Source organism: Mizuhopecten yessoensis, unplaced genomic scaffold, assembly GCF_002113885.1.
Source record: "Mizuhopecten yessoensis strain PY_sf001 unplaced genomic scaffold, ASM211388v2 scaffold10427, whole genome shotgun sequence".
In the NCBI taxonomy this organism is placed as follows: Eukaryota; Metazoa; Mollusca; class Bivalvia; order Pectinida; family Pectinidae; genus Mizuhopecten; species Mizuhopecten yessoensis.
Genome location: NW_018408541.1, coordinates 202616 through 216286, shown reverse-complemented (window position 1 = coordinate 216286; position 13671 = coordinate 202616).

The window sequence follows — 13671 nt, the reverse complement described above, 5'->3', positions numbered from 1 at the left end:
ATATCAGTATCTCTTCATAGATGATACTATGTAGAGCTTGAAGGTAAGTGACACACCTAATTGTGGCTATAATTACATCCACTAGCCTTTTGCTCCGGCGATATTCTAATCGTATTTCTCGTAACATTAATCCGAGCCTCTATCAAATTTAGCATACTTTTCAAATAAATACCACCTCTTACTGCCGATGCAATATTACCGTGATTAAACCCAGCGAGTCAGTTTATCGGTACATCAGTGCTACAGACGTGTGTGCTTTTTTCACCTGTCCGATATGATCTATTTTTAGCTTACGGTTGCTAGGACTGTCGGTAAGGAAAGTGGGTAGCCTACACAGTCAATCTGTGTTGCGAATTATTTGGATTAATTATTTCGACGTTATTGAAGGTCCATCAAATGCTGATATCATGCTTCAGGTTTTTACCATGCATTATCGATGACCAATGAATTTTGGTACCCAATATTTATGCCTGGTGACTGCATAATAATGGACAACTGGTAACAGTCGTATGCACAGCAAGGCAGTTGGGTCCAGTCGATTTATTTTTAGACTATAGTCGGTGTGTGCGAGCTTATACACCGACAAAACTGCTGTCAGCATTCAAGGTATTATAGCGTCGTGAGTAAACTATTCCTTTTCTCTCCCATTTGAATGTCTGGAGCTTTTTTACTATTAATATCGTGACAATTACACATGCCTGTCACATATGTGTTTTGCCAACAACACCCCTCTCTATAACAGTGCTCCATTTTTGTAACGTAACATTGACAATTGCTATCGCTACATCTTTATAATTCAGACTGTCGCGAGAGGCGAACATCATTTTCTGTTCTTTTTCCACACTACTTGAACTTAAACATATAAAAAAGCAAATGTGTTAAGTGCGTATGTATAATAATCCATTTGTTAGCAAATCTGTCCCTCTTATCATATTTCGTGATATAACACGGCTTTATAAGTTTAGTTACGGACTTATATCATCATATAATATTTATATCGTCTAGGTAGTATCTATAGATGCATTGCCGCACTGGTCCCGTTTGTTTTTTGTTTGTTTGAGTAGTCTTACGTTCGCTTCACTAGAAGTGATTTGGTTATCCAACAGACGAGTGTACCACTAGTATATCTAGTACCAGTTTATTGGCCGGTAGCGGGGCGATAACCTCGCTCCGTTCGGGAAGCGGCCGTTTTGGCAGCGTTAGGCTCAATCATTGACAGTTGGTGTCGCTACACCTTTATAATTCTGACTGGCGCGAAAGGCGTACACCATTTAGAGTTTCAAATACCTCTTTGTTTGTATTTTGTTTGTATTGTAGAATTTTACCCTCTCCGGGGGTTTGTTTACTGAATAAAGACATTCGAAACAGTACACTTTTACCGTATGTTATATTTGATTACCTATCAAATTCAATAGGAAAACTGCTTACTCGGACGCTGGTTCAGTTAAATATACATGCAGATAGCTAAAGATATTTCATTAAAAAGAATGGCATCACTACATATCGGAAAAAAACTTTTAATAATACATCATGCATTTCTCTTCATCGCCATATACTCTACCGGTTGCTTACAAATAAACGATGAATGCTTTCTAGATGTTATGGTTTACATAGGATGATACAATGCAAGAAAGTATTACGTAACTCCCATACTTAAACAAGAGTGTCTATGATAAATGCACTCATCCGTATTGATTTATAAATCCAATCTATATTACTGATTAGTGTTTAAAATATGCTAGTGTTAGAAACATATCTAACCAAGACGTATATAAAGGAGTTTGTTTGTAAATGATCCCGTCCATATCGTCATATGCTATCTCATACACGTTTCCTAGCGACGACTTCTATTAAGCCCAATTGTGGAGTTTGGTCGTCGTTCTTTTAAGCAAAATCCCACAACCTCGAGAAATATATTTCAACCAGGCTTTCTCTTTCCTGTTATGATCTCTTGCATGATAACCCGTTATAGATATCACCAAACAGCCATGGCTTGATTCCAGCAACAATTCTCTCTGCGTACATCTTTTTGGTGGCATCATCTTATTACCAAAAAGAAAAAATGGTATATTAAAACATGATTACCTAAAAGCAGTAAAAATACTTGAAACGTGTACGAATATCACTTGCATACATATCCAAACAACATCTGTATGCAAAATGAATGATTATACGATAAACGTGTATCATTTTGGTAATAAAACAGATCTTCAAGATATGTTATGTGACCGGAATTCGAAAACTATTAACAAAAACAAAACACATCTGTCATATAATATGTAATTACATAAATGTTTACTTTTGTCATATAGGGGGCATTAGTTTGAGGCTATTGTTGAAATTATTATGATTATGACATCACAAATATTACGCCTTCTTGCAGGCACTGACATTGATGATCTGGCTTGCTATCATATTGAATACATATGCATTTATTTTGCATTGTGATAACGTCCTCATATTTCCTGTAAAAGGAGGGTACTTAAAAAGAACAAAATAAAAAATAGAAAACGCATCGGGAGGGGGGGGGGGGCGGGGGGGCCATTCATTCTGACAATTACTTGTTCATTTAACAATACAAGCAGGGAATCGTCGTAGTAGATGAATGACCTTTGATGGATACATCGAAGGAAGGATGGTCCAGTTTGCTAACGAATGATCGCGTAGAAACCAGTTCCAAACCCGTTTCTTCTATGTCCTTGTCGTTGTCTTTGAACGGCAAAGCAAAGTCCTCCTCTGTTCTGTAGTCTGCAGCTTTTACATTACAATTTAGGAACTCCTCCTGTAATTATTGAGTAAAGCTCCAATATTTCTCCAACAAAAGTCCAGCAACGGAAAGGGGTTCATCGGATCAAATATATGAAACACCAATACTACGTTCAGAATAAATATACAAAAGATCGAGAATGCAAAATAATGTATTCGTATTATTCATATATCTTCAGTTCTTTTTAAATAGATACCAAGTGATTAAAATTTAAGAATCTGTATACCCGCTGAAACCCCATTTGTAGATATCTGAACGATAGGTCAATCGTTTAAAAAATTGCTAGATATATTGCAAAGATACGATCGTTTCGACTCTAAAAAAGCTATCAGAGTTACTTACAGGGTACGAGACCGGGCGTATTAATAACAAACAATGGGTGTCGAGATTGAAAGCAATGCCAGTGTTTAAAGACGTATAACAAGAAGGTTGCGTATGCGAGTGCGCCAGTGGTTCAGGGACAAAGTATTGAAGTATGTCAAAAGATTCGACTTGAACAAGTAAAGGGTTGAATGACAGTAAGCTTATTCACGACAATGCCTCATCCGTCAAAAGCAATTTTGTATCGGCGTTTTGAAGGAACAGAGGGTAGCACGGATTGACCACTAACATTATTCACCAGATCGAAGTCCTTGTAAATACTTCCTGTTTCCTTTACTGAAGCAAATGATCTCTGAAAGATGGTTTACCACAAGGAGTGTTTCAGATAGAGCAATCTTCTAATGTTTTGCCAGTATAGCAAGAGATACTACTTGGCAGTATTTCGTCATGGATAGCGCGATTGCGACAGACCGCTTCTTCTAAGGGGATAAGTCGAAGGAATGTAATAGTAAGATCAAACTATATATATACAACATACTTGTGATTTCTGACACTAGTGTCATTTATTGAATGGCCGTCGTATCAGGGAACAAAGAAGAAATGCGACCAGATACTGATTTTAAAGTGTATATAATGATGTTAAATATTTATTACAGATATGTAAATGTAAGGTCGTATATTGAAGGATTATTGTGGAAGGTCGTTATATAGATCACCTTTTCGACAAATAAAACGCTGCAATAGCTGAAAAGATCAGATCAGTTGATGCATCTGGTAAACACTGCTCGAACATCGTCCGTCCAACAGCAGAACAGAACACATCGGGGCCAAGGTTAAGACCGGCTTGATCTGAGTTGAAGAAATTCGTAAATGGAAATTGCATCATATGTAAACGTGAAAGTAACGGTGTTTCGTTGTCATGTTCGTTTAGCGAACTAAGATGACGCAAAAATAATTTAGATACACATATCATGTACTTTTATAATTCGTTTTTGCATGTTTCTATTATCACCTTTACTGCTAGTAATTGTCAAACTGTTTGTTATGAAATTGTAATCTTCCCATTGTATACTTAGGAAAGAATGTTAAAAGCGTATTTTAATGCAATATCCCATTGCATACTTATATTGCTATAACATTCATAGCAAACGAAAACAAAATAGAAATAGAGTAAAATATATAAATTATTCAGAATCATCTTGGCATGCTTTTCCAATTAAAAAATGTAACAAAAGTTTCATTTACCGTTTATGACATTGAACATTCTGTTGAAATCATTCGTCGGTTGATATGTGTAGTAAATCATAATCTGACGAGATTTGCCAGTATGAGATTGGATCCTTTCTGAAATATTGAATGTAAAGAAATAATTAATATTGCATTTTGTAATATCCCGTTAATGACATCACTAGATTATTCGTATAAGATAAATTCGTCAAATTTTCTTTCATTTGATTCTTTTCAAAATCGTCTTTGTTATCTATCCCATGACCATTAAAGGGTGTCATTTTTTTACTTAAACTAGATTTTCGTAACGTGTTCCACGATGTTCATTTGCACCATTATTTCAATATCTTTTTACAGTTCTATATGACGAATTAGCTACCTCGTGACTTGACGCATCTTTTAAATACTTGCAAGCACCGCTTCTGCTATTTGTTGCATGCTCATTTTGTTTTCTTGTGTGAACACAGTTTGTGCTGTTGTTTACATATGTTTTTGTCAAGACAGTTTGTGCTGTTGTTTACATATGTTTTCGTCAACACAGTTTGTGCTGTTGTTTACATATTTTCGTCAACACAGTTTGTGCTGTTGTTTACATCCGTTTTCGTCAACACAGTTTGTGCTGTTGTTTACATACGTTTGCGTCAACACAGTTTGTGCTGTTGTTTACATGTTTAAGTCAACACAGTTTGTGCTGTTGTTTACATATGTTTTTGTCAAGACAGTTTGTGCTGTTGTTTACATATGTTTTCGTCAACCCAGTTTGTGCTGTTGTTTACATGTTTTCGTCACCACAGTTTGTGCTGTTGTTTACATGTTTTCGTCAACACGGTTTGTGCTGTTGTTTACATGTTTTCGTCAACACATTTTGTGCTGTTGTTTACATGTTTTCGTCCACACAGTTTGTGCTGTTGTTTACATGTTTTCGTCAACACATTTTGTGCTGTTGTTTACATACGTTTTCGTCAACACAGTTTGTGCTGTTGTTTACATACGTTTTCGTCAACACAGTTTGTGCTGTTGTTTACATACGTTTGCGTCAACACAGTTTGTGCTGTTGTTTACATGTTTAAGTCAACACAGTTTGTGCTGTTGTTTACATATTTTCGTCAACACAGTTTGTGCTGTTGTTTACATGTTTTCGTCACCACAGTTTGTGCTGTTGTTTACATGTTTTCGTCAACGCAGTTTGTGCTGTTCTTTACATGTTTTCGTCAACACAGTTTGTGCTGTTCTTTACATGTTTTCGTCAACACAGTTTGTGCTATTGCTTACATATGTTTTCGTCAACAAGTTTGTGCTGTTGTTTACATGTTTTCGTCAACACGGTTTGTGCTGTTGTTTACATGTTTTCGTCAACACAGTTTATGCTGTTGTTTACATGTTTTCGTCAACACAGTTTTTGCTGTTCTTTACATGTTTTCGTCAACACAGTTTGTGCTATTGCTTACATATGTTTTCGTCAACAAGTTTGTGCTGTTGTTTACATGTTTTCGTCAACACATTTTGTGCTGTTGTTTACATGTTTTCGTCCACACAGTTTGTGCTGTTGTTTACATGTTTTCGTCAACGCAGTTTGTGCTGTTCTTTACATGTTTTCGTCAACACAGTTTGTGCTTTTGTTTATATGTTTTCGTCAACACAGTTTGTGCTGTTGTTTGCATGTTTTCGTCAACACAGTTTGTGCTGTTGTTTGCATGTTTTCGTCAACACAGTTTGTGCTGTTGTTTACATCCGTTTTCGTCAACACAGTTTGTGCTGTTGTTTGCATGTTTTCGTCAACACAGTTTGTGCTGTTGTTTGCATGTTTTCGTCAACACAGTTTGTGCTGTTGTTTACATATTTTCGTCAACACAGTTTGTGCTGTTGTTTACATGTTTTCGTCACCACAGTTTGTGCTGTTGTTTACATGTTTTCGTCACCACAGTTTGTGCTGTTGTTTACATGTTTTCGTCAACACAGTTTGTGCTGTTGTTTACATGTTTTCGTCAACACTGTTTGTGCTGTTGTTTACATATGTGTTCGTCAATACAGTTTGCATGTTTGTTCAATGCATGCAAAATGGTTTCTGACCTTTTTCCATTTTCTTTTTTTAAGTGCTTTATTTCTTGTTCTGCTAGTGCCATAACAACACTTTCTAGATACATAGAGGAGCTAACACATGTGTCCATGTCATATTGAATTTATTAAACGAGTTAAATGAATTCAACATGTCATGAAAACGAATACAAAAGTCTATTTATTTAAGTACTCCCATCATAGTATTGTCACTCTTAGAAGTGACAAAGAAGTGCCAGTTTATTTGTTGATGGTGATCCGTTTTAAAAGCAATGCGAATAATAATGACAAAATAAACAAATTTTAATTCATTAAGAATAACAATAAATGTACTATGTGGTATAGTAAATAAAACTAGCACCCGTTAACGTTGTAACGTTGGAATATGATAGCATGGTTTTGACCAATCGCAGCACCTTTGTGTGTTATTACACGTGTAAATTACCATATGTATGACATGGTCGTATGACATAATAAAATGGGTCAAAAATGTGATGAAAGTATGTTTTTCATGAATGAAAAAAGACCGGATGCGAAAAATCTAATACCAATAATTTCATTTAGAAGCGCCACTGATGTAGATCCATCAGACGTCCCGACATCAGCAATTGTTATTGGGTTGTGTGAGGTGGGCGTACGATCAAGTGTATGATCTGATATTGAAAAAACGTTAACGTCTGAAATAAAATTTACTGTATGTTATATTCCCTTACTGATATTACAATGGCCTGCTATGGTATTTTGCCTAGCCATGCTCTACATTCAATAGTATTATGTAATAAATATATAGTATAAAAAAACACTTCTATACGTCGGAGCTATACTACCTACATATTGTGAATATGGAATATATATCAACGCTCTTGTTGTGTTAAGAACAAACAGATTATTCAATATTATATACAGTAGTATACCTAAGCAGTCCATAATCACGTCCCTGCTTTTTGTATCGGGAGTGTCCATTAGTTGCTAACATTCCACCATGTTTCAATGCAAATTCATCAAACATCATCGTAGTTGTGTTTTTCACTTCAGTCGTATTTTAACTGATATAAACCGATATTTTTATTACAAAAATTTCAATTTTAAAAAAACTTCTTTCACTCAAACACTTGGATTGGATTATAAAGTATAGATATTTTAAACCAATCATTTCAATTAAAATAATACGGCTGACGCATTCCACGTGCTAACATTTGTAACCAGATGCCTCGTTTTCATTTGTCTAACAAACCGACGTCAGACAATTGAATTGTTTCTTGACGTCGAAACAGAGGCGACATTTGTCAGCTTTACATAGATGTTAGTGGAATCGTTGAAGCATGTAAATGTATGCAATAACTTTTAATTGGATAATTCAATTCAAAGACCAGTCACAGAAATCTCAATTTGCTTCATATACAGTTGGGAGCAAACTTATATTGGTATCAAGTGCACACGTAGTGAACATGGAAGTGCACATGAGAAAGCATTGCAGTGTAGTCCAGTCACTTCGGTGTTAACGTTTTCTCTGGTTTAATGACTTACTACGACTGAATATCGGATGTAATCACTAAATCGTGTCGGTAAGTGTTAAATTGAGGCATTTATTGCCGTATCGGTGAAAACCGTGTTAAAATTAATGAAAGTATGTAAAAATTACGAGGTTTAAAAAAAATTCCGTTGTAAATAGCTACGTCTCCCCTTGTGTTATGTTATGTACAGTAACATATTTTTTCTCGCTATCTTTATTCTTATCCCATATAAATCGTTGCTAGATCCTGTGAGAAACGGAGAATACTGTGTACTTCCATAGGCCGCTCCATGAGGAAAGCACAGAAAGCTGACTGTGATAAATGTTTAACCCATATTTGTTTTCGTCTCGTGAATTTGTCCGCTTGGATTTAGTAATTTACCTGATGGAGACCGGTAAAGCATTTTCAGGTGGTGCGGTCCACTCATGCGTGACTGAGTTGTTTACGTGTGCATTTCGTCTATAAACCATTTTACGCATGTTATAATTGTAATAATCAGTATATATTGGTTGTATGAAGAAGATAAGTGTGTGTTACTTGTGTGTAAATTATCGAAAACCTAGATTTTATTGTACATTTTATTATTTGTGCGTATTTATTATCTGTAGGTACGGAGGCCCATAGGTTACATGTTACATTTGTAGTTGGTTGTATGCTGTGGACCCGCACTATTTCTTAATTGCTATTCTGCTAGCATTTCGCTTATTATGTTATTCAGCATTTAGTACATGTATTCTTTGTGATCTAAGTTATTATACGTTATTATTATAAATATCAATATCCTTTTAGGAATTCGAATTCTCAGTTTGTTAGAATAATTAAAGTATGGAAGCGCATGGGTGAAATAAATGTGTAGTTAGAATATATAAAGTGACATTCAAATTACGTGATTTGTTTTGAATTTTCGTCATCTTTAGTCATATTTTCCATCTTTTGCCAGCTTTGTACCCTGGGGTTACCTGGCTGATCGATCATCTGTTGAACAAACTAGCCGACACACCAGACAGATGTGTCCATGCCAGGGTCATTTGGGTGTGATACAGCGGCGGTACGACATATCCTAAGATCGCCAGCGGTTTCTTTGCATAGAGGACGACTTACACTAAATTCGATGGTCTGTTGTGTAAGACCGTCCCATTTGTCTACAGTGCCAGTAGATTGTGCCAACCTTCTAGATGGTGGACGTATGTAAACACTTGTATATTTTGACGCTGTCAAGTTGTGAGCCAACCCTAACTCATGGCTGGTATCAGGTAGACTTTGTTCTAGTTCCAGAGGAGTTTAGGGACCGCAGCACCAAATGATTTTCCATAGACGATGGTGTTAACTTTTACCACTGTCCTGGTTAAATGGGTTTATGTTATCCATCTGGTTCACCTGCTCTCATTTTGAAAAATGTCATCTCACACACCTGTAAAAAAACCTTTTTACAAATTATACCTATTTGATATTTCTTATATGGGGGGCCGCCATTTTGTATCAGATTATGAGTTATTGCAAACATCTACATACTTCAACGATTCCACTTACATCTATGTAAAGCTGACAAACGTCGCCACTGTCTCGACGTCAAGAAATAATTTAATTGGCTGACGTTGGTTTGTTAGTCCAATGAAAACGAGGCATCTGGTTACAAATGTTAGCACGTGGAATGCGTCAGCAGTACTGTTTGTATTGAGTGATCTTGTATTATAAAACCCAAATGGATTATCTCCCTAGATTGAAACATAGCCAGAACATTTTCTTCGTAATACGTTTTCGCATTCAAATAGTGCAACAAAAAGTGTAAGAGAGAGAGAGAGAGAGAGACAGACAGAGACAGAGACAGAGACAGACAGACAGAGACAGACAGACAGAGAGAGAGAGAGAGACAGAGAGAGAGACCGGGGGCGTGTTGCCACTGTTTGTTTTTGCAATTAAAAGAATAAAAAAGTAGGAATTACTACTTATGGACAACATCTCCTGAATTTTGCTCCCACCACAAGACTCAGACGTGTTGATTTTGTCTTAAATATAGAAACCTATTTGCTTATCTTCTTGCTCCACGGATGTAATAAGTTGGGAACAATCAAGCAGTGTGGTTTAAAATGTATATATCTTATAATTTAATCCAAGTGTTTGAGTAATAAGAGTTGTTTTAAAATTGAAATTTTATAATAAAAATATCGGTTTTATTTCAGTTAAATAAAACACGAATGGAGAGAAGAAACACAACAACTACGATGATGTTTGATGAATTTGCATTGAAACATGGTGGAATGTTAGCAACTAATGGACACTCCCTCTACAAAAGCCGGGACGTGATTATGGACTGCTTAGGTAAACTACTGTATATAATTATTAAATTATCTGTTTGTTCTTAACACAACAAAAGCGTTGATACATTTTCCATATCAACATTATGTAAGTAGTATAGCTCCGACGTATGAGTAGGCAAATTACCATAGCAGGCCATTGTAATATCAGTAAGGGAATATAACATGAAGTAAATTTTATTTCAGACGCTTACATTTTTTCAATATCAGATCATACACTTGATCGTACGCCCACCTCACACAACCCAATAACAATTGCGAATGTCGGGACGTCTGATGAATCTACATCAGTGGCGCCTCTAAATGAAATTATTGCTATTTAATTTTTCTCATCCGAATTTTTTTCATTCATAAAAACCATACTTTCATCACACTTTTGACCCATTTTACTATGTCATACATATGGTATTTCACACGTGTAATAACACACAAAGGTGCTGCGATTGGTCAAAACCATGATATCATATTCCAACGATACTACGGGTGCTAGTTTTATTTACTATACCACATGATACATTTACTGTTATTCTTAATTAATTTCAAATGTTTATTTTATCATTATTATTCGCATTGCATTTAAAACTGATCACCATCAAAAAATAAACTGGCACTACTTTGTCACTGCTCAGAGTTACAATACTATGATGAAAGTACAGTTGTTGTTAAAGAAATTAATTGTTTGCATATAGTAACAACCTATAACCTACAAAAACCCCACTTCATATACGTTTTATGTCTAGAAATCCCAAATTCTATATTTTCTCAATCTGCTCCTCTAGCGATGACCGCCATCTTGGAAAACGGACGGTTCGATGAAGAAATGGATTCTATTAAAATACACACACACAACCAAATAAATATGCATTTAAATGATGAATTATAGTGTTTTGTTTCAGAATCATGTATTGTTTGGTAATCTTGGATAATGCTTACATGCGTTATTGTGTCGTATCCGATGTGTGATTTTTCGGCTATAACGGATCAGTGTTTCGTCTGCGCACGCGTATGTCTTCGCATAGCATCTTTCCACGTGCATTCACGATTTCGAATTTCGAATATCTGAATTACAAAAGAAGAGGAGCGGTGAAAAACGAACGGGTAATATGTGTGCTTAATATAGAGTACCCCTCATGTTGCTCCTATGTTATGTCATGTGATTGTTTTTACAATAAAAGTTTGAATGAACAGAATCCAGTAAATTACCGTGAATAGTCAAGCACGTCTGCAACAATTCCCAATGGTCATTTAATCAATCACCACATCCCTGGCACATACTGAAACACTTCATGGTTCCGTTTGCTGATTTCATTAGCTTGCTTTATAAATATAGCGTCATTAACAATCAGTCCAGTAGGCCTAGTGAACACACTCATGACACTGTCTGTTCCACTCTGTCATTCGTTTGCTTGTCAGGCTGTCTGTATTGATCCCATGGTGTTGGATATTTCGACCAAATTCCTATGCATGTTTGTTTCGTCGCTGTGTTTGTTATTAAAGTGGCATATATATCGTAGAGCATTCCACTCTGCAATCAAATGCAATGGTCCATCCAAACGCTCACTGGTCAGGATGTGACGTAGAGCTGTGACCTTTGTGTTTGTAGGGGTTGTCTCAAACTCACAATTCAGTTCAGTGTTTAAAAAAGTGCATGGCTTTAGGTTTGCTTTAAAACTTCAATTGTGTGCAGTTGGCTAGGTACTAGGTGTATCAACTGCTAAATACTTTCTCCCCGAATGTAAATAATAACAAGAATGCAATTCTGTTTCGCCTTTTTATTTATAGTAATATTAACCTTGAACTTTGACATCGATGCCTCAAAAGCTACAATTTGTATCCTAAGCAACTAGTTTCTAAAGTAACAGTGACCTTAACCTTTGACCACCAAAGGGACAAAGCAGGTACTTTCTCCGAGGTAGCAATTGATAAAGCCTGAGTGTAATCATCCCAGCATAATTCGAAATATTATGCCTAAACTAATGTTCTTTTCATGGTAACAGAGACCTTGACTTTTATGCAGAAATTAAACAAAAAGCCCGATGGGCCTGTATCTCTCACTTGCATCTAATGCAACTTTGATACTGATCTAGGTCATTTATGTGGATGTTAAGCTCATTACCACTTTATTCAAATATAAGAGTATATAGGCTAGGTTGATTCATTTAAATAAATTGTTTAGCCATCCATCCCGACATACTATTTGCCCAATATCAGATATATTGGCCTCTTGGTTATTGAGAAGTTGTTTAAATGTTTAAGCACATTTGACCCTGTGACCTTGAAAGTAGATCAGGGTCATTCATTGGAACAAACTTGGTAGCCCTTCATCCCAGCATGTCTCTGGCCCCTTGGTTATTGAAAATAAGTCCTTTAAAAGTTTTAACCTATTTGACCAATGTGACCTTGAAAGTAAGTCAAGCCTTCATGCGACAGGCCCAATATAAGGTATCTGGGGCCTCTTGGTTATTGAATGTAAGTCAAGGTCATTCATTTCAACAAACTTGGTAGCCCTTCATCCCAGCATGTCTCTGGGCCCCTTCGTTATTGAAAATAAGTCCTTTAAATGTTTTAACCTATTTGACCTATGTGACCTTGAAAGTAAGTCAGTCCTGCATGCGACAGGCCCAATATAAGGTCTTTGGGGGCTCTTGGTTTTTGAAAAGAAGCCGTTTAAACATTTTACCTCATTTAACCCTTGTGACCTGGAAAAGTCAAGCAAGGTCACTCATTTTAACAAACTTGAAAGCCCTTCATTCCAGCACGCTACAGGCCCATTACCAGGTCTCTGGGCCTCTGGGTTATTGAGAGGAAGATGTTTAAAGGGAAAAGTGGATGCACGAGGGCCGGACGATGGCCAGACGACAGACGCCGCACCAAGGCAAAATTCACTTTTCCTTGGCAGGTGAGCTAAAAAAAACAGATAGGACAGACAGACAGAAAACCTGATAACTAACGATGTGCAGGGGTCCTAACAACAAATTGTGTAATTGAATTGGAGAATCCCCCTTTGGGACCCCACTCTCCCCATCGGGAGCCAGAGTATTATGAGAGAGGCCCTCTGTTAAACGACATTCAGTCTTCTTAACCAAGTAATGCTCCAGACCATTGGTTTGAATACATCATCAAGCCATACAGAGGACTTACAAGGATGTACTCTAGTAGGTGATGTATGTCCTCGCAACAGTCAGGGTCATGAGGACGAGTGTCTGGGAGACACCTATAGAAGAAAACTACAATTCTAATGAAATGGATGTGTTGCCGACACCCACACAATTAAAGGGTGTAATTTTGAAATATCATGGTCACTCATTTTAACAAACAAAAAACCGGAGTGTACACTCATCATAAACCGCTTCGCGTGTTATTTAGAGTACACTCCGATTTATGTGTTATACCTCCAAGCATGAAAAATATATTCAAGTTAATTCTTGAATATACAATGTAGTCATATTGTTACAGAATTTTTCGTATATTT